The sequence below is a fragment of the Cupressus sempervirens genome, chromosome 6 (assembly GCF_028749045.1).
Source record: "Cupressus sempervirens isolate cs-2001-9-10 chromosome 6, ASM2874904v1, whole genome shotgun sequence".
NCBI lineage: Eukaryota > Viridiplantae > Streptophyta > Pinopsida > Cupressales > Cupressaceae > Cupressus > Cupressus sempervirens.
This window is the reverse complement of record NC_143123.1, coordinates 616,908,211-616,929,635: the sequence shown is the minus strand read 5'-3', so window position 1 is coordinate 616,929,635 and position 21,425 is coordinate 616,908,211. Positions and strand designations below refer to the sequence as shown.

Genomic DNA, 21,425 nt, shown 5'->3' with positions numbered 1-21,425 from the left:
ACTGTGAACAAAATTGAAAAATTGACTAGCCTTCTTACAACCGCAACTATGTATCTGGTATCCATCTTCCCACATCAAAAATAGTGTCATTGATTCTACAAGGAATCATAGAGTCAAATCTGCTACTCCAACATAGTATCATATTTTCCACCATACTATTGATAGAAATTTTCAGCCTTTCAAGGTGCAAGCTATAGAGAAAAATATTGCTTCAGGTTCCCCAACTCAATTATCTAGCATAGTATGGATTTTCCCGTGTAGATATTTAGCTGAACTGCATTATATAAACTTTTTTATACAAATAAAAGAACATGAACTTAAAAATGCAGCTTGTCATCTACTCTTTTCATCTCCATTATTAGCTATTCCCTTAATGTTAGAGCTACTTGAAGAACAAAGGCATCAATTGCTCTTCAGATACACCAGATTAAGGATTTCATGAAAGAATAACATATAATATTAGGTCTCCAAGTACCATGTCATCAAACCTGAAACTTTAAGATCTCAAACAAATTGAAAATTAATGTTTTTCTTTGCTAGAAGTTGAAAGCACTTCAAAAAAGATCCGAAAGGAAGACAACAAGATCTCACTTGCCTTATGAAGATTTTTTTTTTTCGATCAGCATCCAATTGCATGTCTAATTAAAGAAAATGGTAGTTTAGGTCAAGCTTTAAAATGGATTGTTCACAACCCCCATCTTATAATATACACTTAAATCACCCACCATTCATACAAGGTACAGTCTTGACATCCTGTAAAATATTTACAAAGTCACAAGAGAGAGCTAGACATTAAATGACTCAGTGTTCGGTACGTGTACAAATTTTGATCAAAGATCTTTACACATAATATACAATATGCTATAGGAAGTACCCAATGACCATCATAAGGTTCTCATAACTCCCCATGAGAAAAGAAAATTAAATCCTTGTGACTCGAATGCTAATACTCAAAACTAACACAATGTGCCAAGCCTCTGTCTATTGCTTGAGCTCGTGCTTTTCCTTGAAGCAAAAGCATCTAGCAAAAGATCCTTAAAATATTCAACAAACAAAATCTACTCTTCTTCAGTCATATCTAAGAACTTAATACCATTTCTAGTCATTGCACCTATCTCATGTCCACTTTGCATGGGTCCAACAGTTGATATTCCTTGCTTGCTACTACACCCTCTTTGAAATCCTACATGACAAGAACCACTCGAGTTCTTGTCTAAGAAACTATCACACCTCAATGATGCAGACAACCCTAAAGAAAAAGAGCTTCCTTGATGATTGAATGAAGGCTTCCCATAATCCCTCAATAGACCCAGATTTTGCATTTCTAGAACTAGTTCTTGCATTTCATTTTCCTCTAAAGATGAAATTTCTTCCAGCTTTGAAAGTGTACTCTAGCATCCTCCCTTTGGAGTTCTAAGTGAGGGGCAATTTGATCCAAAGGAAACTTACCTTTATGTGATCTTCTAGGTCTGCCATTTGAATTAGAATTAATGAACAAATCAATTTTTTGAGAAGGGCATGACATGAATTGAGGAAAAAAATAGGGAACTCTACCAATTTCAAATTTTTTAACATCATTTACTTCCTCGAAGACATGTCTAGGTGAAGAACATTTTGATTTGAAGGGAAACTTCCCTCCACATGAACTTCTGGGTGTACCATTTGAAACAAGATTAACATTAAAATTAGTTATTTGGGAATAGGATGACAAGGATCGATAAAACATATAGGGAACTCTACTGGTTTTAGCTTTATTAAAGCCATTTACTTCCACAGAGTCGCATTGATTGTCATGATTGTAACATGTTTTTTTCATCCAAACATTATGAGTAGATTTTATGTAATTTTCCTCATCATCCTCATAGTCCATGTCAAATTGAATCTGCTTAGCCATATAATCTTCTTCCAATGAAATTTCTAAAATAATATCTTCCCCTGCCTCTCCCTTAGACCTAATGGCTAACATTTCATGATCAACCTCCAAATTTCCCTGCATACAAACAACTTCCAGTTCACTTGGTCCCTCTTTCATCCCCTGAGATTCATGGCTCATCATAGCTCCAATTTTTGCAAGACAAAGTCCAGATTCAATATCTTTTTTCAAGAAAATAGTGCACAAAACTAGAATCCTTAAACAAGCCTCTCAAACCATAGGTAATTTCACTCTCAACATCTCTATATCCTTAATGGGATCAAGTTTGTATATATATTCTAGTTCATCCTCTGAGAAATGTATTGATGCTTGAGGCCAATGAAGCCACTCAAAATAAGGATCTTCCAGATTTTCGGGAAGGCACAAACCATGATCTATAGTTATGAGCTCCACAGGTTCACATCTAACTTGAGGGTATCTTCCTACTCTCTCCATATTCTTCACAAGAAGGTTACCTACATGTCTATCACTGTTATGTATCCTAATATCTAATATGCCAATCCTATGTACAAAATCCACTGGAAAACTAGAAGTTTCGTGATCATTGGCATCAAAATCATGTGGGACAAACTGCTAAAAAGAAGCTATCTTGCTTACATTTCATCTTTCATTTTAAAATTTTCTTTTAGTCATAGCTTTTTTAATAGTAAAAATTGAGTGTGTAATTTTAACCAGCACAGTAAGGGGAACCTTTGAAAAATGATCATGGTCTAAAAGATAAGCTACCACTTCCCTGATTCATGTCTCACCCACTCTCACTAACCTCTTCATCCCTAGTTTCCCCAGAACTTTTCCCACAAAACCTTTGGGATTTTTTGGAGCAACAGATTCCTCATTTTTTGGCTTTACAATAGCAACATACTTTCCTCTCCTATTTTGGAAAAAATAGGCACTACCAAGGCCACCAAAAATAGGAATTGGCTCTACACCATTCTCAACAACCTTAACTACATCCTTAACCAACTTCTTGATTTCTCTAAAGATGTTTGAACCTCCAACAATCTCAATAGGCCTACTTCTATCTCTTTGAAGCTGCCCATTGATAGTTGGAGAAAGGCATGGTGTAGATGAACTCCAATGGAAAGATCCTCTTGTTAGGCGAAGGGGAGCACCGTTGCATATTGCACTCAAATCGTTTTTCAACATTGTATCTCCAAATGTAAGAGAGCTTTCATTAGTGGGTACATTCAAGGCTATCTGCATCTTCTTTTTAATAGTATGTGCATTGTCAACTCTATCTAATTCAATGGCTAAAACTTTGCCTATGTCTGTCTACATGAACACACACCACCTCACTGTTTGCTTGCTATCCAACTTATTGAAACCATTGTATTATCAATTTACACCTCTTTCTATGATAGCAATAGCCATTTCTATTTCTATCATACTATCTAGTGTACAAGAGAAAGTGTAGTGTTTATAAAACTTAAACTCAATGCCAGCACTCAACTCCAAAAAGATATGGTCTCCAACCTATTGGCTGTGGGGCAAGGGATCTTTACCACTATAAGGATCATGAGACTATAAACATCAATTTAGGGTCTGTTAGGCTATTCGCAATATTCATGAAAGAAATAGGTTGACTGATGCACAACTTTTGATTGCAGGTATGAACACTGATGTCAAAGAATATATTTTCTCTAGAATCTGTATGTGTTAGTACAAAAATAATAGAGATAATAAATTTTTTTGGAAATTGAAATGTAAATCTATCCTTTGATATGCTTGCATTAATTGATTTTGATGCCTTTTTATGTCAGGAAAATCAAGTATACATATCACATGGAGGGGTGTGAGGGTGAATGGGCATGTCTCCGAATGGAGTCATGAACATTCACCATTTCACCAGTTTGGTGTTGGTTAATCATGCTTGATTTGTTACAAACTTAACACAAGTCTTAATCATGTATTACCGATCATTATGAACTACAGCCCGATATAATATAGATCGATAGTGATCTTAAATCAAATGAAACAAAATGAGTTTCAATCATGTCTAAAATGAAATCTCAAACTATATATATATATATATATATATATATATATATATATATATATATATATATATATATATATATATATATATATATATATATATATATATATATATATATATATGTATATATATATATATATATGTATGTATATATATATATATATATCTATATATATATATATATATATATATATAAGTATGTGCATCATACTAGTATACATATATACATATAGATATATATGTTGATCATAGTTATTGTTAGACCGAAGCTACATGCATTAACATAAATGGTGAGGGATTCATTGAATAATCTATTCTGAATTTTGAGTTTTGAAGTATGCCACCCCAAGATGAATGTTAGGCTTGTGGATCAGGGGCTTTAGAGAACCTTTGGGCCTAAGGTCCAATGAAGTATGCCACCCTGAGATAGAATAGAGGGCTATCTTTCTATGTTTGTGGGCAAGGAGGGGAATGGACGACCGCCTTCCATGCTTTTGGGCTTGAACATGGAGGACAACTAGCCTCCAAGTTGAGCTAAGGGATGGAAGGGCTGCCCCCTTCCATGCTTTGGTAGCACAAGGACAATGAATCTCAAGACTGTAGTTTGCAAATGTTTCAATATATTCCTAATAAGTTCATTATGTGAACCCACATAAAAATTCCTAATGCCTTAATTAGATATTAATAGGAGAATTTTATATGATTTCATGATATATACATTTGATTAGTGAAAATAGATGTATCTTGACATATAATTTAATGTCAGCTTCAAAGTGAATAATATTGTGTATAGTACATAGGCCAGGATTTCTCTTATAGAAGGCATTTCAATGGCTAAAATTATTTTGTTAGATGTATTATTACATTTCTTATTTTTAAATGGAATTATGATTTTATGGAAAAATTTTGGAATATCCTAATAAGGGGAATCACACCGTTCTGCTTCATTGTTGGTCCTAACTTCCCAGAAAAGAAATTCACCATGGATAAAGCTCCTATCATCTTTGCTAATAATCAAACCAACACCTGCATTGCCTGGATTTCCTTGGAAAACATAAAATATTTTGTTTTAAAAAATTCAGGGGCATGTTTGTGTACCTTTGCCTCCTCTTCCTAAGAAGAGCAAGAGGCTAATTTATTTCTCACAAAATTTTCACCACTAAAATCTTCATTAGGAACATTCCTTGAAGGTTGTTTAAAACATATTATTTATTGTTTATTTAATGCACTAATAATGGACTGTAACCAAAGAAGGATTTTTTTTGCGAGTGCAATTAAAGGCTATAGCAATATTATAACTATTTTATTCTTTTTTCAAAGCTTTAAATGTGTAGGCCTTAGGGACCTAGCTGATTTTCTTCCTACTTCCCTTGCCACCATTGTTAGCTACTTTACAATAGAAGTTACTCGTAGAATTTGGAAACTTGCATCAATGAATGGAACTGACTGGCCAAGTCCTACAATAAATCTTCATAGTATTGAGGTTGAGATAAAAGAGGTCTTAGTTGCTACTATGTGCATGTCCCAAGTCTAACAGGTGTGTCAATCCTTATTTGCAAATGAGTCAGCCCACTGTTTGAAATTTCAATGAACTGTGTATTTTTAGAGAAAATTCTTATAAAGCTCTAAACAATGTCTTGATTATTATTTTATTTTTTTGTGTTGGTAATTTCAATAGGTGGAAATGCTCAAGCAACCCTTCCATTACCTTTAGCTACATTGGTGATCCTTACAATAACATTCAAGCTAGATAAATTAGCAGAGTTTCTTCATGGTTTTGTTGGGCCAGCACTGGAATATTATATATTATATTTTCTGAGATTGATTATGTTCTTATTTTTCATCAAAGCTTTCGATCACAGTGTATATTCCATAATCATCAGAATAAAAGAACTAAAGAATGAAAAATGATACTAATTATGGAAATTATTCAAGAATGATACTAGTCATATGAAGTTGTGGTTTACCTTCCAATCTACGGATTATTCTTTTAAGCTTCAAGCTTCAATATTTTTCTAAACTGTTTAAAATATATATTATATGTATGATCTTCATTCTATAAATATGAGGAAACAATTTTCAATACTAATTACCCATCCAAGTGTCCCAAAACATTATAGAAAGTCCCTATAACATAGATTTGAAGAAATTTTCTTCAGAATCTGAACATGGTATTAGTGATTGTTGGTTTAAACTTCCATTATTCTTCAAAGAAGCTATGTTCCTTGATCTCCCCTATAACAAGCTTTTGAGTTTTTGATCCAGGGTCCTTCTCTCTCAACTCTTTCATATTCCTTTGTATTATCTTGCAAGTTATTCTAATTTCTATTAGCTTGTCCAATTGTTTCATAAATTCAACCAAACTATCCATAGTTTCTCCATCTAAATTCCCAATATTGGCTAGTGAAATTTCCATAAAAGATGGAAAGATCATGGTTCTAATGCAAAATACACAATTAGGGATGTTCAATATTTCAATTTTATTGCACCCCACAAAATACCAATGATTGGATCTTATTTCAAATCAGATGAATCCTATGTTCTAAGAAATTACAAGTTTAACAAAATTAGCAAAAATTAATGTAGGCACTTGTAGACTAAGAAGAGTTTGCAATAACTCTATAAATATCCTATAAAAATAAAAAATTACATTTATTGGAAATTTAGTTTACCAAAATTTCAAGAAAAATAGCAGCAAATATTATGATAAAAAACTATAAAGAATCTTCAATGAATGGTGCTACAAAAGCAACCCGAGCATTACAAACTTTGGGCACAAAGAGAGATTCCTAAAAATCAAACAAAATAGAATTTTAGAAGACAATACAACAACAAATCAATACCTCTAAGGAATTTCCCATGACTGGTTAAGGGGTTTTCATCCACTAATAAACTTTGATCTCATGGGATAGGAAATATCCAATGATTGACCACTTTAATTGCAAGGTTTAGTACATAATACTCACGGTCCCATAACTTAGGGGAAAATAAAATACTTAACTATTATAAATTCATTTCTTATTTTCTTTCTGTAAGCCCCTCCAGAGATGACAAATATGCTTTGAAGCCATCATAGAGCCTCTTTTCTAGGACCCTCTTTTTCATTAATTTTATCTTCAAAACCCTTTGCTAGATTAGAATATACATGAATTTCCCTACATGTACCATGAGATTTTCAATCTATAGTGTGTTCTTAGATATCTATAGTGTGATGGAGTTCTCTAATCCTCGTCAAACCATTGTTCTTCAATTCCTTCCAAAGCCAAGGAGTCAAGACTTTCACAACATCCATTCTTGACATTAAGGCACTAGTTATATGAGAATTATATCCACTTCTATAACACAAGAACTAAAAAGAATGAGTAGTGTTATGAGAATTCTTTAACTATTAATTGGCTTTTTGTAATAGGTCAGATTGGGTACCCAGCATTACAGTCCTAAGAGAACAAGGTAGCATTTTAAGAGGATTGTTTAGGATACTGATCTCATGTAACAGATTTCTATTTTTCTCTAGCAACACCATAAATTTAGACTCCACATTCTCCTTTCATAGTTTTTTATTGAGATCTCTTGTTAGGTTATTCCTCATTTCTTCATACATTTTATTTAACCTAACTCCTGCCCTTGTCAATGCATGCTCAGTTTGGATTATATAGCCTCTTGCTTCCTCCACAGTTATATGCCTAGCATCTGTAACATAGGAAAACAATTTGATACCATTGAGAGTGAGGTACTTATATCTAACATTTATTTTGGGTTATAGAGACAAGATGATGATTTGGCAAGTCCATTTGTTCCTTTTGCTGCTGTTATGTATTTATGCCATCTAATCCATATTTATATCTTTTCCCTGTATAATGGTCTGGCCAGTACCTCTTGCAATTGCATTAAAATTTAAAATTGTATTTTATTCTTGTATCCTAATATAAATCAAAATGGTATTTTTATTTCCCTACACTTTCAAACTCACTCATTGATTTTTAATTCACTTTGGCTTTCATCAGACTACAATTTCAACTTTGTTATAATGTCCACATATTATAAATTTTGAAATTACTAAATTGTGCATGCACATAAGCTTGTTCTTGAGGTGTGGTTTTTAAAACTTTTGTAGGGGCCATCAACATATTTAATGCCCTATTATTTCCCCTTTTTATTCTCATTCTTAGGTTAAGTGTTACTAGAGTTGCTCTTGCCACTATTATCTCTCAGTAATTGAACACTTATGGTCATCAAAAGTGACAATCTTTATTTATTTTGTTATAGTTCTTTCCTCCAACATGTGAGTTATCCTTAAAGAGAACATTTTGAGAATTTCATAGTTGATGGATTAGATTGATATTAAGGTTATGAAAGTATCTTTTTGGCAATCTTGTAATATAAATCTATTGTCATTAGTAGTTCTTGTTCCTACATTAGTTAACCACCAAGTAGTGTTCTTGCTCCTATAAACATTCTTGTAGGTTATCAAGTATGGATGCAAGATTATGAAGTGGCTTGGATTGATGGACAAGTTGTGGATATTAAAGGTCATCATGTTAAAGTTTAGATAGTTGGTGGAAAGTTGGTAAGTATAAAGTTTTATTTTGAATGACAATCTCTTTAGATTTCTTTTCTAATTTATTGTGACTGCTTACAATTAGTTTAACAAAATCATACCAATGGCAATAGGTTCATAGGAAAACCAATGGCTTATGTCTAGGAATATTATTTCTAGAATTTCTTTGTGGATTTTTTAGGCTTGCTTTTTGGTCAATGGTTAAAAAGATCCTTTTTTAGAGAAGCTATGTTGCACATATTTCTTTTTTAGGACTACTTTGATTTCCTCCTAGTGATATAATCACACTTTATGCATACTAACCTTGTTCTCCACATTTATGGCAACTAGACAAGACATCAACACAACTCTTTTTGCATCAATAAATCCACTTTCAGTAAGGCTTTGTTTGATATCTTGAAACTCAACTAAACCAAGAAATCTACTCTAGTTGTATGCTTACTCCTTCCATCAAATATCCTACACTCCTTCACTCCCAACACTACTTTTTCCAAAGTTGCTAGGTACTAGCCAAAAAAAAATTATTTAAGGCAATGACTAAGATTGAGTGAAGAGAAATGGGTCCCAAGAGCCTTCTTACAGCTTTGGACCATTCCAACCATTTGTAACAACCAATGGAATATTAACACTAGATAGAGAACCATTTAACTAAACACATGCACTAAACAATAGCTAATACATTGTCATACACCATGAGAATGCAAGCTCAAAATAATAATCCTTCACAAATGTGGCTACCCTACTTTAATAAATTAAAGCATGATGACAGTGCAACCAAACTAGTTAAGAAACTTCATTAACTATCCTCAAGTGTTTCATACTTTTATAGAGTTTAGGAATAATACTCATACACCAGGATTTAACTTGTGTCACTCTATAAATTCACACCTATAAAATGTCTCATTGATGGGACATTATACACTAAGTAGGAGGTCATGTAGAACTTCAAGCTATTTGACACCTTTGAAAGATAATCACAAATTGCATCACTAATCTACTTTACTCAAAAGATTTTATGATTGGCATTCTAACAATGTGAATTTATGGATACATTCATTAGTGAAAAATTTAAGATTTAGGAGGACCTTTAACCCACTAAGAAGGGTTATCAAATCATTGACCTCTTGTTGGAATTCAATACGGGAGAGTCTTTGGCCACCTTGCAATGGTAGGCTTAGATGTCTTGAGCTAGTTCATGTTCATATTCTATCTACATTTCTCAAAGTGCTTGTATTATAATCTTATCTGACTATATGATGATAACAACATACTCATTGATGTTTGGGCATCTAAAAATCTTATAAATGAAATCCTCATCTAGTATTACAATCATTTTAATCTGCATTTTTAATGCTCTTGCTCTCTACATCAATGTGACTCAAGGCTCATTTCATTGACTAACCTTCCCCTTCAATTCCTTATCAAAGATGTGAAACACACACTATAACATGTCTCCCTTCGGCATCTTGATCTATGGATGGAAGGGCTAGAGAAAATGGCATGATGTAATCACATCTAATTTCTAGATGTCCTTAATGGTCTTGAACATGCAAGCCAGCAAAAATTTTAGCATCTCCACAATAAGCATGCAGGATCCTTATCTCGTTTTTTAGCTCTTCAAATAAATTTGCTACATTTGACTGCTGATAATGAGATAAAGTTGACTATACACCCTCTACTATGATGGCTTACAATTCTATCTTGCCCCCAATTATGTATTGAACTAACATTACTAGAAATTAATCTAGTAGAAGGAATTGGAGAAGTTTTATTCTAACAATAGCATTCATGAGATATTGTGCAATATGGAGATAACATCCCTTCAATTTGTAGCTTTGGAGTGATGCCCTCACATTAGATTTTTGCAAGACTACTTTTATAAATAGCAACGCTAAAGCAATTGGGTACACCTTGTATTTCTATTTCCCAAGCATCACCTTTCATGTTAGTAAATTCGTGGTTTTTGTCATCTTCTTTGGTCATATGTTCTAGGAGGAACTTATTAACCTACATGATGTTAATTTTCAACTTGGCAGTGATCTTAGTATTTGTTGTGTGTGAATTGTAGGAGTGAGATTCTTTTTCTTCATGTTTTAATTTTGAAATCACATTCTAGCTCTCTAGATTGTTAAATTTGATGTGACTTTTTCATTCTTTTTGAACTTCATTTTTGTTTAGGGAATCTTTTTCCAACTCTGAAAGGACCCACATGGAATTTAGCTTTTATCTTATGTTTCACTTTGTTTTATATCTAGTACCCTATACTACATCTGTTAGTCTTGCTTTCTTGATTTGGTACATTGATGGCTGGTAGGGGTGATTTCCTCACATGAATCTGTATTATCCATTGGTATACAATCCATCTTTTCTAATCAAAGAGGGAACCAATAGCTGGTTTATTTTTAATGTAGAAACTAATGGTTGTGATAGATCAGCAGAGGACTTGGTGGGGAAAATGAAGAAGGCACTTTGAGTTAGTAACGATATGAAGTATTGCTAAGGTCTAATCATCTATGTATACTCAAGTCAAATCATTTTGTATATATATACTTCTAAATTTCTAATGGCATTTTTATAATTCTTGAGTACAGGCCTATATTGAAGCTGCTAAAGGAATGTTGATAGATGATGCCAATTCTAACAAAGCAATCAGTTTACATGGGACCAAATTTATTCTATGCTAGACCAACAAAGCTCAAAACCTTAATGTTTTGACTCATTGTAACACTGGAAGGTGTGATAGAACTTCAATAATATGTTTGATGCATCCATTTCTTTGTGAACTCTACATGATTCTAACATAACTTAGTGATGTGTTTGACCAGTCTTGCAACTACTAGATATGGTACTACTCTTGGTGTGATTCGTACACTTCATTCTGAGGGACTGTTAGAGACTGCTTTTTGCATAGAGATGAGACCATTCAACCAAGTATTGTGGATGGTTATTTATTAATTTATGTGACCGAACTCTATATTTTAGTCTATAAGAATTCACTTCATGTCAAAAATCATCAAGAAAATTGTTCAATGTTGTTTGTATCTAGATTCTAATAATTAATGTAACTTGAAAAATTATTATAAACAATTTTGACTCGAAAAGTTATCATAGATTATTTCAATTTAAAAAGTCATCTACTTGTTGGCATTATGTTATTATTTCCATTAGTGACAACACTTATCTGTATCAGTATAGCTACCAAGCTCATTACTCAATCTACAATGTACACCGAGTATTCAGTGGTTAACTTGTACACTCATCACTGAAGCAATTTACACCAAGTGTCGCAGTTCACATCGAGCATTCAAGTGTTAACTGAGTTGAGTATAGCTTTCGAGTTTACAGTGTTCATCTAGCTTTGCAGTGTCTGCCAAGTGATGAAAGCACAGTGCCTACCGAGTGATGAAAGTACAGTGCCTACCAAGTGATGAAAGAATAGTACCTACCGAGTGATGAAAGCATAGTGTCTACCAAGTGATGAAAAGCACAGTGCCTACCGAGTAATGCAAGTGCAATGTTTACCAAGTGAAAGCAAGGTAAATAAAGGATTCAGTTCTTATCGAGTGATACTATATCTATTGAGTCTCCAATGGTTACCAAGTTCAAAACTATGTCAGGTGATTAGTATGGATCGAGCCTTCACTTCTACTGAGTGCATGACAATGCCGAGTAATGCAGTGGACACCGAGTATTAGAAGGTCACTGAGTCAGTTTAGTGAACTCAAGTTATTTACTGTTTGGCCGACTTAGTAATATTTTGTTCACTTCTATTTTAGCTGACCTTGTAATTGTAATTATTGGAATGGTATATATATGTAATGTATTATATCATTTGCAATATAGAAATCTATGTAATATGGATCAGAGTATCAAGAGAGACATGTAATGTTTGAGAAAGCTAAATGTGAATTAGCAAAAGAGAAGAGTAAGTAGCAAGGTCTACAAGGAAGAGTAATGATTCATCAGTCACAAAAGGTGATATATACTTCAAGGATCTAATCAAAAAATCAAATTTGTAAGTAGATCCACTATTTCATCCTAATAGGTGAATCAGTTTTGTAAATCCTTTAACAGGGTAGACTTAACAATCTTTGTATAAATCTTCTAACAGAGTGCATACTTCAATGTATGTTTGTAAATCCTCTAACAAGGTGGACCTAGGAGTCCTTTGTGCTCCTAACAGGGAAGATCACTAGAAGTGGTCAACGTAAGCCTTAACTAGCCAACTTCATACTGTAGTAACGAATTTTTGTGGGTATCATCCCCACCCTAGTTTTACTTTCTATTTGGAAGGTTTCTAGGCTACCAAATCACTGTGTGCATGTGTTATGGATGTTTGATTTCTCATTTATGCAATAGATTAGATGAATGAATGATGAATGGTTAAAGTGTTGAATTGTTTAAAGTTTTGAAGTTACTGATTCACCCCTCCCCTCTCAGTAACATATCATATCTTGAATATTTCCAACAATTGGTATCAAAGCTTTGTGGTTCTTAGGATAAAGTTTGATAGCTTGAGCAAAGATCAAGGACAATGGAGATATTCAGACTTGACAAAGCTATTGAAAATGAAAAGCTAGATCTAGAATTAGCCATAGCTCAACTCAAAGAAGTTAAGGAGCATCTTTCTCAATTCTTGAAAAGAAGAAAGGAACTTGCAAGACAAATGAATGATCATCAATATGTTGAAGAAAATATTGAAGACATTTTACCATAAAGTACTTCAAATGAAGCTAATGAGGCAATAAAGGAACTCCTAGCAAAGAATGGTTCTCTACAAAAAGAAGTAAGAAATCTTAAAAGAGAACAATAAATTCAATCAATCAAGCTATGTGAAGTTTTGGAATAGAGAGACAAGGCAAATGAAGACTTAGAGGTAAGAAATAGTCAATCCCTTCAGCATGAAGATCTTGTAAATCAAATATCTAATGCAAATGAAGAAATCATAAATCTAAGATCTGAAAATGAAAATCTAAGGAATGACTTGATCACTCAAAGACAAATCAATGAAAGCTTAAAAAGTGACTTGAAATCTGAAAGACAAATCAATGAAAGTTTGGAAAATGACTTGATCACTAAAAAGAAAATCAATGAGAGAATGATAAAATCTCAAGTAGACATGACTCAATTAAATCAGCAAAGTGAGTAGAATCTTTATAGACAAAAAGGCAAAGCTAGACTTGGTTACAAGGAAGAAGGTGAAACACCAAACAAGGTGCCCAAAGGAATCAAAGACCTACTTGCAATCACTGTGGTAAGCTAGGTCACACATCAAACAAGTGTTGGAGCAATGGAAAAGGTAAATTCAATGGTAAATGCTACAATTGCAGTCAGCATGGTCATAAAGCTAATGAATGCAAAGAAAAACCAAAATTTGAAGGCAATTGTCACAAGTGCAAGAAGTATGGTCACAAGGCATCCCAATGCAGATCCAAATCATTCAATCCAACTGAAAAAATTGTCAAGGAAATCTTTGGATGGGATTACAATACTTGGTGCAGATGTCACTATTGTGGAGAATATGGACACATTGGTAAAGATTGCTCGAGGCATCACTTGAGGAAAAGAGACACAACGGTAAGATGTTATACATGCACTGAACTTAGTCATATAGCTAAAAACTACATGAATATAGGAAGAGTTAAAAATGAAAAGAAAGCTAAAGCTGAAAACATTCAGAAGCAAATGAGGCAACAGTGGATTCCAAAATCTACCGAGCAAGATAGTTCAAGTGATGGCAATGTCACTCAAGAAGTGGGTGACTCCATCATTTATAATTAGATTCATAAAGGATCTAGAACTATATCATCAAGCTATATCTAGAGCAGTTCCAAATGCAAGAAAGTGGAATGATCAAATCAGTATTCCAGATACACGAAGATGAAAGAAAACATATCTTTTGTTGAGTTGCATCTACCAAGGAAAGTCAGTTGAAGACCTTACCGAGCTAGGTCGATAACAACTAAAAGTTTTTGTTCGATCACCGAGTTGCAAGCTTCTATCAAGCAAGTAAATGATAACCTATCAAACACTATGTCATCTCAGCCACCTTTGTACCTAGCATTTATGGAAAAATTTCATCAAAAGGGCAGAATTTGATTTCATTCTTCATCGCAATTTCAGAGCTAAGAAATTTCAAGCGTATTCCAAGAAACTCCAAGCAATTTCAAGCAATTTTAAAGAAAAAAAAAAATTTTGAATTTTCCTACACTTATCAAGCAACAATGGCATCCGAAAGTAGTAGTGGCACCAAGGCAAAAATAGGTTCAGAAATGTTGCTAAAGGGTACAGAATGGAAAGCACCCAACTTCAAAATTGTTCCAGCCGTTGCAGAATCACTCAACCCAAATGGAGCTCAATCGTAAATTCCACCTAAGGTACTTCTTATCAATGATATTTGCACTCATTTCAAATGTTCTATTCAAGAAATTGGAAACCTAGAGATGGACAATGCCTTAGGAGAAACGTGTGTAGATGGCTCTCTGAAACCCAAATTCAAGCATCTTGAAACCAAAGGTTTGACTCATATCTTGCATATGCCTAGAAGCTTCCAAACCAAATGGATTAGGTATATTTTGAGTCAGGTGCACAATGAGCAACTATGGTTAGAGCAACCAGTGTCAATCACAAAGAAGATGATTCACAAAATCATGGGTCTCCCTATGCTTAGCAAGACAAAAACTACCAAAACCCTAGGTTGGGAGGAGTTACAGAAGCAAACCCTAGCCAAGTGGGATGGTAGAGGTTTAAAAGTCACCACTGTATCTGATGTTGAACTAAGATTTGGAATTCATGTCATTGCCCACAAAATATATAGCTCTAGTCGACTGAACAATGTACCTTGTGAAGTTGTGGATTTGGCCTTTAAAATTGTCAAGAAGAACCTTGAATTTGATCTGTCAGAATTACTGTTGAGACAATTGAATGAAAATATGCATAGCATAAGGATCTCAAAGAATAATCCTTGTAAATTCAGCTCTATATTGATCTGTTTATTTTTCTATGTTCAAAAATTTTTTCCATCAAAAGGAACCGTTATGTGGAGAAAAGACATTCCCATTCTTTATTAGATTAATGAGTTTGTAGCAGAAATGGGTGAAAATTTTGATAGCATCATGGACAATTATTTTGAGGATTTCAAGGAGAGAATGAATAATAGGTTCCGGATTCCACCAAAATTAGTTGAAGACTACAGAGATGATGTATATTTTATGGTTGACTGTGATAAGGTGTACATTCAAGCAATCAAACCCCGAGTTGCATGGGTAAAACCTCTTCCTTATGAGGTAAATATTGATGAGACCAGGGATATCATTGAAGCACTAGTCAATGAACTAGTAGACCCAATGCAACCAATCTTCAAAGCATATGATGAGGCAAAGTCCAAAATTGAGCTTGAAATCAAGCTACCCCAAGCCATATGCAAAGGCAAGAGGAAGATAGCAAAATTGAAAACTACATCAAGTCCTCTTATGCTTAACAAGGGAAAAGGTGAAGATGAAGAAGATGATGAAGAAGAAGAAGGAGAAGAAGAAAAAGAAGAACAAGAATCTAAAGAGGAATAGCCAAAAAAGAAAGGTAAGGTAACTATTACCAAACCTAAGAAAAAGCCCACTGTAGTATTCATCAGAAGAACCAAAAAAGGAAAGTAGGAACCTATACTGGTCAGGCCTCCACCCATATTTGAGGAAAGGCTAAAACAATTAGAAGAAGGAGCTAGCATCACAAATTTCAAGGCATTGAAATTTGAAACTAGAACTGATGTTTAGAAAATGCAGATTGAGGAACTGGTACTTAATAAGATGGATAAATGGAAATACTCCCCGGACCAGCTTGCCTCTCAAATCTCCAAAGAACTATTGGAGAGATTGCAACCGAGATGGAAGTCAGCCACCCAAATAGTTAAAGACATATATGAGCCATCTCTGAAAAATCTTCTACTGAATCTCACTGGAGCAAAAATAAAGGTAGCAATGAAAAACCATGAAGGTAAAATGATGATAAGATTTCACACATGTTTGATCTTAATTAAAGACATTGAGCATGTTGTGAATGATGCAACAAACATGTGGAAAAATATCTATCATCTGCAAAAGCCCAGTGAAGATCCAGTGGAGATCAATGATGATGATAGTAGTGATGATGATGATTTTGAGAGAACTCCATCCATAACAGTTACTCTAGGAGAGCTGCATGCACTTATGGAAGAAAAAGGGGAAGAAGACAAGGAGGAAGAAGAAGATCCAGTTAAAATTACAGCAGAAGTGATTGCATCCCTTCCTCACTCTCCACCAAAGACTATTGCATCCACTATGGAGATAGCTTCTACAAGTGAGATTACGAGCACAATAGTCACATCAATTGCTTAATCTTCACCAGCCACCTCCTAGCTCTAGGTATCTAAAACAGAGGTGCCAAGCACTTCATCTATCGAGCTAACTGTTAATTCTTCAGCTACTGAGCCAGCCTCCTCAACTCCTCCATCAATAGCAAGTGTACCAATAAGTTCCACAATTTTGTTTTCATCAGTTCCAGCTAGTTCTATAGTTTTGTTTCCATTAGCATCAACTATATCCACTTCCACTCCAATTAGTTCAAATACTACTATACTTAGTGTATCATCATTTTTGGGAAGTATTCTAGTTTTTTATCCAGTTAATACTTCTATTGGCATTCAATCCTCAAGTCCTATCCTAGTTTTTACTACTAGTCCTTCCATCTCCACTATTGTGTCTATTCCTAAGGTCAAACCAGTCATCACAAAAGTAAAACAAAAGCATCCATTAAGACTTTTGATCATTGGAAAGGAAATTCCAGAAGATATTGACTTAGGCACAGAGATAGTAATTCCAAAGATTGATTATTTAAATGCTACCATTGAAGAGATGAGGTTTGCTAGTCAACTAATAGAGATGAAAGCTATGTAGAAGCAATTAAGGTCTGAAAGGGATAAGGAATACAAAATCATTAAGAATGCCAAGAATATTATTACAAATGCTATAGGTGTTGAAGTAGATTCTACTCAACACATTTTGATCTAGTTAGAAGAGGTTGTATAGAAATTCAATGAGGATTCTTCTAGATAGAAAAACTTATTGATAAAGCAAAAAAGAAATTTGATAATAAGGTGCTAGAGCACATTGCTCAAAAGATAGCAATAAAGCAAGTTGAATTGTCAACTTCTTTGGAAAATTTTGAAAATTCTTTTAATAATGTAGCATCACTTTTTGCTAAACTTTGTGATGTTTCTAGATTCACCAAAGAAATAAAGGATAAGTTAAACAAGATTGACATTGATATGCAAACAAGTGCATCAAAGTTGAAGGTGGACTCCTCCTCCACAACCTCCCATCACACCAAGATTAGATATTTCCCAGATGTTCAGGCAGAACTATTAAGAGAGGAAGCAAGGATCCAGTCTACACTCATAGACATCTAGAACATGATCCTTCCTATCATGGACACAATGCAAAAACATCTTGTACATTGCAAAACATTGGTCCAAGATCAGAACTTCTCAATGGCTAATCACTTGATCCAATTATCAGCAGAAGTTCAAACTGCCCTCTGCACCTATCAAATTTTGTAGTAGACATGGGATAGTACTTTTGTAACCATTCTTAAGGTACATCAAGAATTTCTATCTCATTTTGGTGTAGCCATATAAATTGTATATATGCAGTCCTTTGGCATTATTGTCGAAAAGAGGGAGAGATTCAGAGGAAAGTCATCACTATAAGTGATAGGGGGAGTTAACACACAATAAAGTTTGCATGTGTACATAAGTATATTTGTATATGCAGCAGTTTTACAAAGATCAATTTTGAAAAACCAAAATTCATTCAGTTAGGCTGTGTACATATGTTTTTTCCTATAAGTGTTTTGTCACTAATGCCAAAGGGGAAGATTGTTGGCATTAAGTTATTATTTCCATTAGTGACAACACTTATCTATATTAGTATAGCTACCGAGCTCATCACTTAGTCTACAATGTACACCGAGTATTCAGTGGTTACCTTGTACACTCATCACTGAAGCAGTTTACACTGAGTCTCGTAGTTCACACCAAGCATTCAAGTGTTAACCGAGTTGATTATAGCTACCGAGTTTATAGTGTTCATCTAGCTTTGCAGTGCCTACCGAGTGATGAAAGCACAATGCCTACTGAGTGATGAAAGCATAGTTCCTACCGAGTGATGAAAGAACAGTGCCTATCAAGTGATGAAATAATAGTGCCTACCAAGTGATGAAAGCACAATGTCTACCAAGTGATGAAAAGCACAGTGCCTACCAAGTAATGCAAGCACAGTGTTTACCGAGTGAAAGCAAGGTAAATGCAGGATTCAGTTCTTATTGAGTGATACTATATCTGCTAAGTCTCCAATGGTTACAGAGTTTAGAACTATGTTACGTGATTAGTATGGACCAAGCCTTCACTTCTACTGAGTGCATGACAATGTCGAGTAATGCAGTGGACATCGAGTATCAAAAGGTCACCGAGTAAGTTCAGTGAACCTGAGTTATTTACTGTTTGGCCGACTCAGTAATACTTTGTTCACTTGTGTTTTAGCCAACTTTGTAATTGTAATTATTGGAATGGTATATAAATATAATGTATTATATCATTTTCAATATAGAAATCTATGTAATATGGATCAGAGTATCAAGAGAGACATGTAATGTTTGAGAAAGGTAAATGTGAATTAGCAGAAGAGCAGAGTAAGCAGGAAGGTCTACAAGGAGTAGTAATGATTCATTAGTCACAAAAGGTGATATATACTTCAAGGATCTAATAAGAAAATCAAGTTTGTAAGTAGATCCACTGTTTCATCCTAATAGGTGAATCAGTTTTGTAAATCCTTTAACAGGGTAGACTTAATAGTCTTTGTATAAATCTCCTAACAGAGTGCATACTTGAGTGTATGTTTGTAAATCCTCTAACAAGATGGACCTAGCAATCCTTTGTGCTCCTAACAGGGCAGATCACCAGAAGTGGTCAATGTAAGCCTTAACTGGCCAACTTCATACTGTAGTAATGAAGTTTTGTGGGTATCATCCCCACCCCAGTTTCACTTTCTATTAGGAAGGTTTCTGGGTTACCAAATCACTATGTACATGTGTTATGGATGTTTGATTTCTCATTTATGCAGTAGATTAGATGAATGAATGATGAATGGTTAAAGTGTTGAATTGTTTAAAGTTTTGAAGTTACTGATTCACCCCTCCCCTCGTAGTATCCTATCATATCTTGAATATTTCCAACATTACTTTAGCATATGTAGTGATTTCCACCTACCAACTGATTGTTTGTTTGATGTCAAGAGACTGTTCTAGTTATTATTTGATCAAGGGCCCTCTCTAAACATAGAGAGTGTATTGATGGTTGACAATTTCACAAACTTACTAATTATTAAAGATATTAGGTGGAAATTTTCACAATATTTTATTTTAGCTAGTCCTACTTGTGCTACTATTTTTGGTTTTTGAAAGCAACATAAGTTTTTGGTTAGCACTTTTCCCAAGAAACTTCCCTGTTGTATCCCTCAAAGTTGATGAAACATGAAAATGTTGAACATTTTGATCCAACTCTGTATTTTATTGAAATTCCATATTTGTAAAGTACTAAGTTTTCTAGATTCGATTGTGTTTGTTTATTTCATCAACATTTCGGATCACACTGCATGATCCATCATCAGGATAAGAAAATGCACTTTCTTATCCTGATGATGTATCATGCAGTGTGATCCAAAACATTGATGAAATAAACAAACACAATCGAATCCAAAAAACTTAGTACTTTACAAATGGATTGTGGAAATCTGTTACTGTTAATTCCATATTTGGACAAATTTATTGCGTATGATTTCAATATCAAGATTTATATTGACTTGAAGATTTTTTGCATTACTTTCAGGGATCAAATCTCACTACACATGAATTGGTCCATGATTACATATATGTAGTCCTTATAGTAGATTCTACAATAGCGGCATTGTAAAAGTTAGGTCATGTAGATGCTATAGTTGTAGGAGTAGATAGGATTGCAGCAAATGGTATGTAGAATTACTATTAATATCCTACAATTTCTTTGCTATGATATTTTAAATTGATGTTCATCAAATTAAATCTCATTAGATGATTGGTAGATAGAATTTTGCCAACATCATTTGTTCTTGTATCTTAAGGCTTGCTAAGTTAGTATTATATTTTCATAGGTGACATAGCAAATAAAATAGGGACATATAATCTAGCACTCTCATCTTTCCACCATCATATCCTATTTTATGTAGCTACTCCTTTGACCTTAGTGGATCTCTCAATTTCCTTTGGTGAGTATATAATAATTGAAGAGAGGTCACCAAAAGAACTAACTCATGCTCTTGTTGGCCAAGGTCAACAAGTAGCTCCATCTGGGATTTATGTTTGCAACCCTTCTTTTGATATTATCCCTACAAATCATATCTCAGCCATTATAACTGAAAAGGTGCATTGTCATATCTACTCTTTTGTGAATAAACTGTCTTTTCGAAAAAAATTACAATTTGATCTCAAACTTAGTTTTCTTCATTTCATACATTGTACAAGTGCAACCACGATATATATTTTTGCATATAATATTTAAAATGTGTTGTGTAAAATAGGGCATAATTAAAAAGAAGGATCCAACTTATGTGTTTGATGTAAAGGAGTTCATAGAGAGCATTTCTTAAGAGACAAAGGATACATTGGACAAGTGCAACTATGATTTCCATAACAATTTAAAGAAAGTGACGTACTCTTTAGTCATTAAATTCTATAAAAGAGAAAAATGATTGCACAAGTAAACTTCAAAAGTAGTTGTTCCACAATAAACTTCAAAAGTAGTTATTCTAGTGCTGAAGTTCTTATGGGATAAAATGCATAATTTTCATATAGTGGTGTTCAGTTTAGGATACTTT

The 21,425-nt window shown here is 33.9% G+C and overlaps 2 pseudogenes; one reads left to right on the top strand and one right to left on the bottom strand.

Annotated features, from left to right (window-relative positions):
* Nucleotides 1-956: 956 nt before the first annotated feature.
* Nucleotides 957-3,304, bottom strand: LOC149553756 (phosphatidylinositol 4-kinase gamma 6 pseudogene; annotated as a pseudogene).
* Nucleotides 3,305-3,735: 431 nt separating this feature from the next.
* On the top strand, nt 3,736-21,197 carry LOC149553755 (methylthioribose-1-phosphate isomerase-like; annotated as a pseudogene).
* The last annotated feature ends 228 nt before the right edge of the window (nt 21,198-21,425 follow it).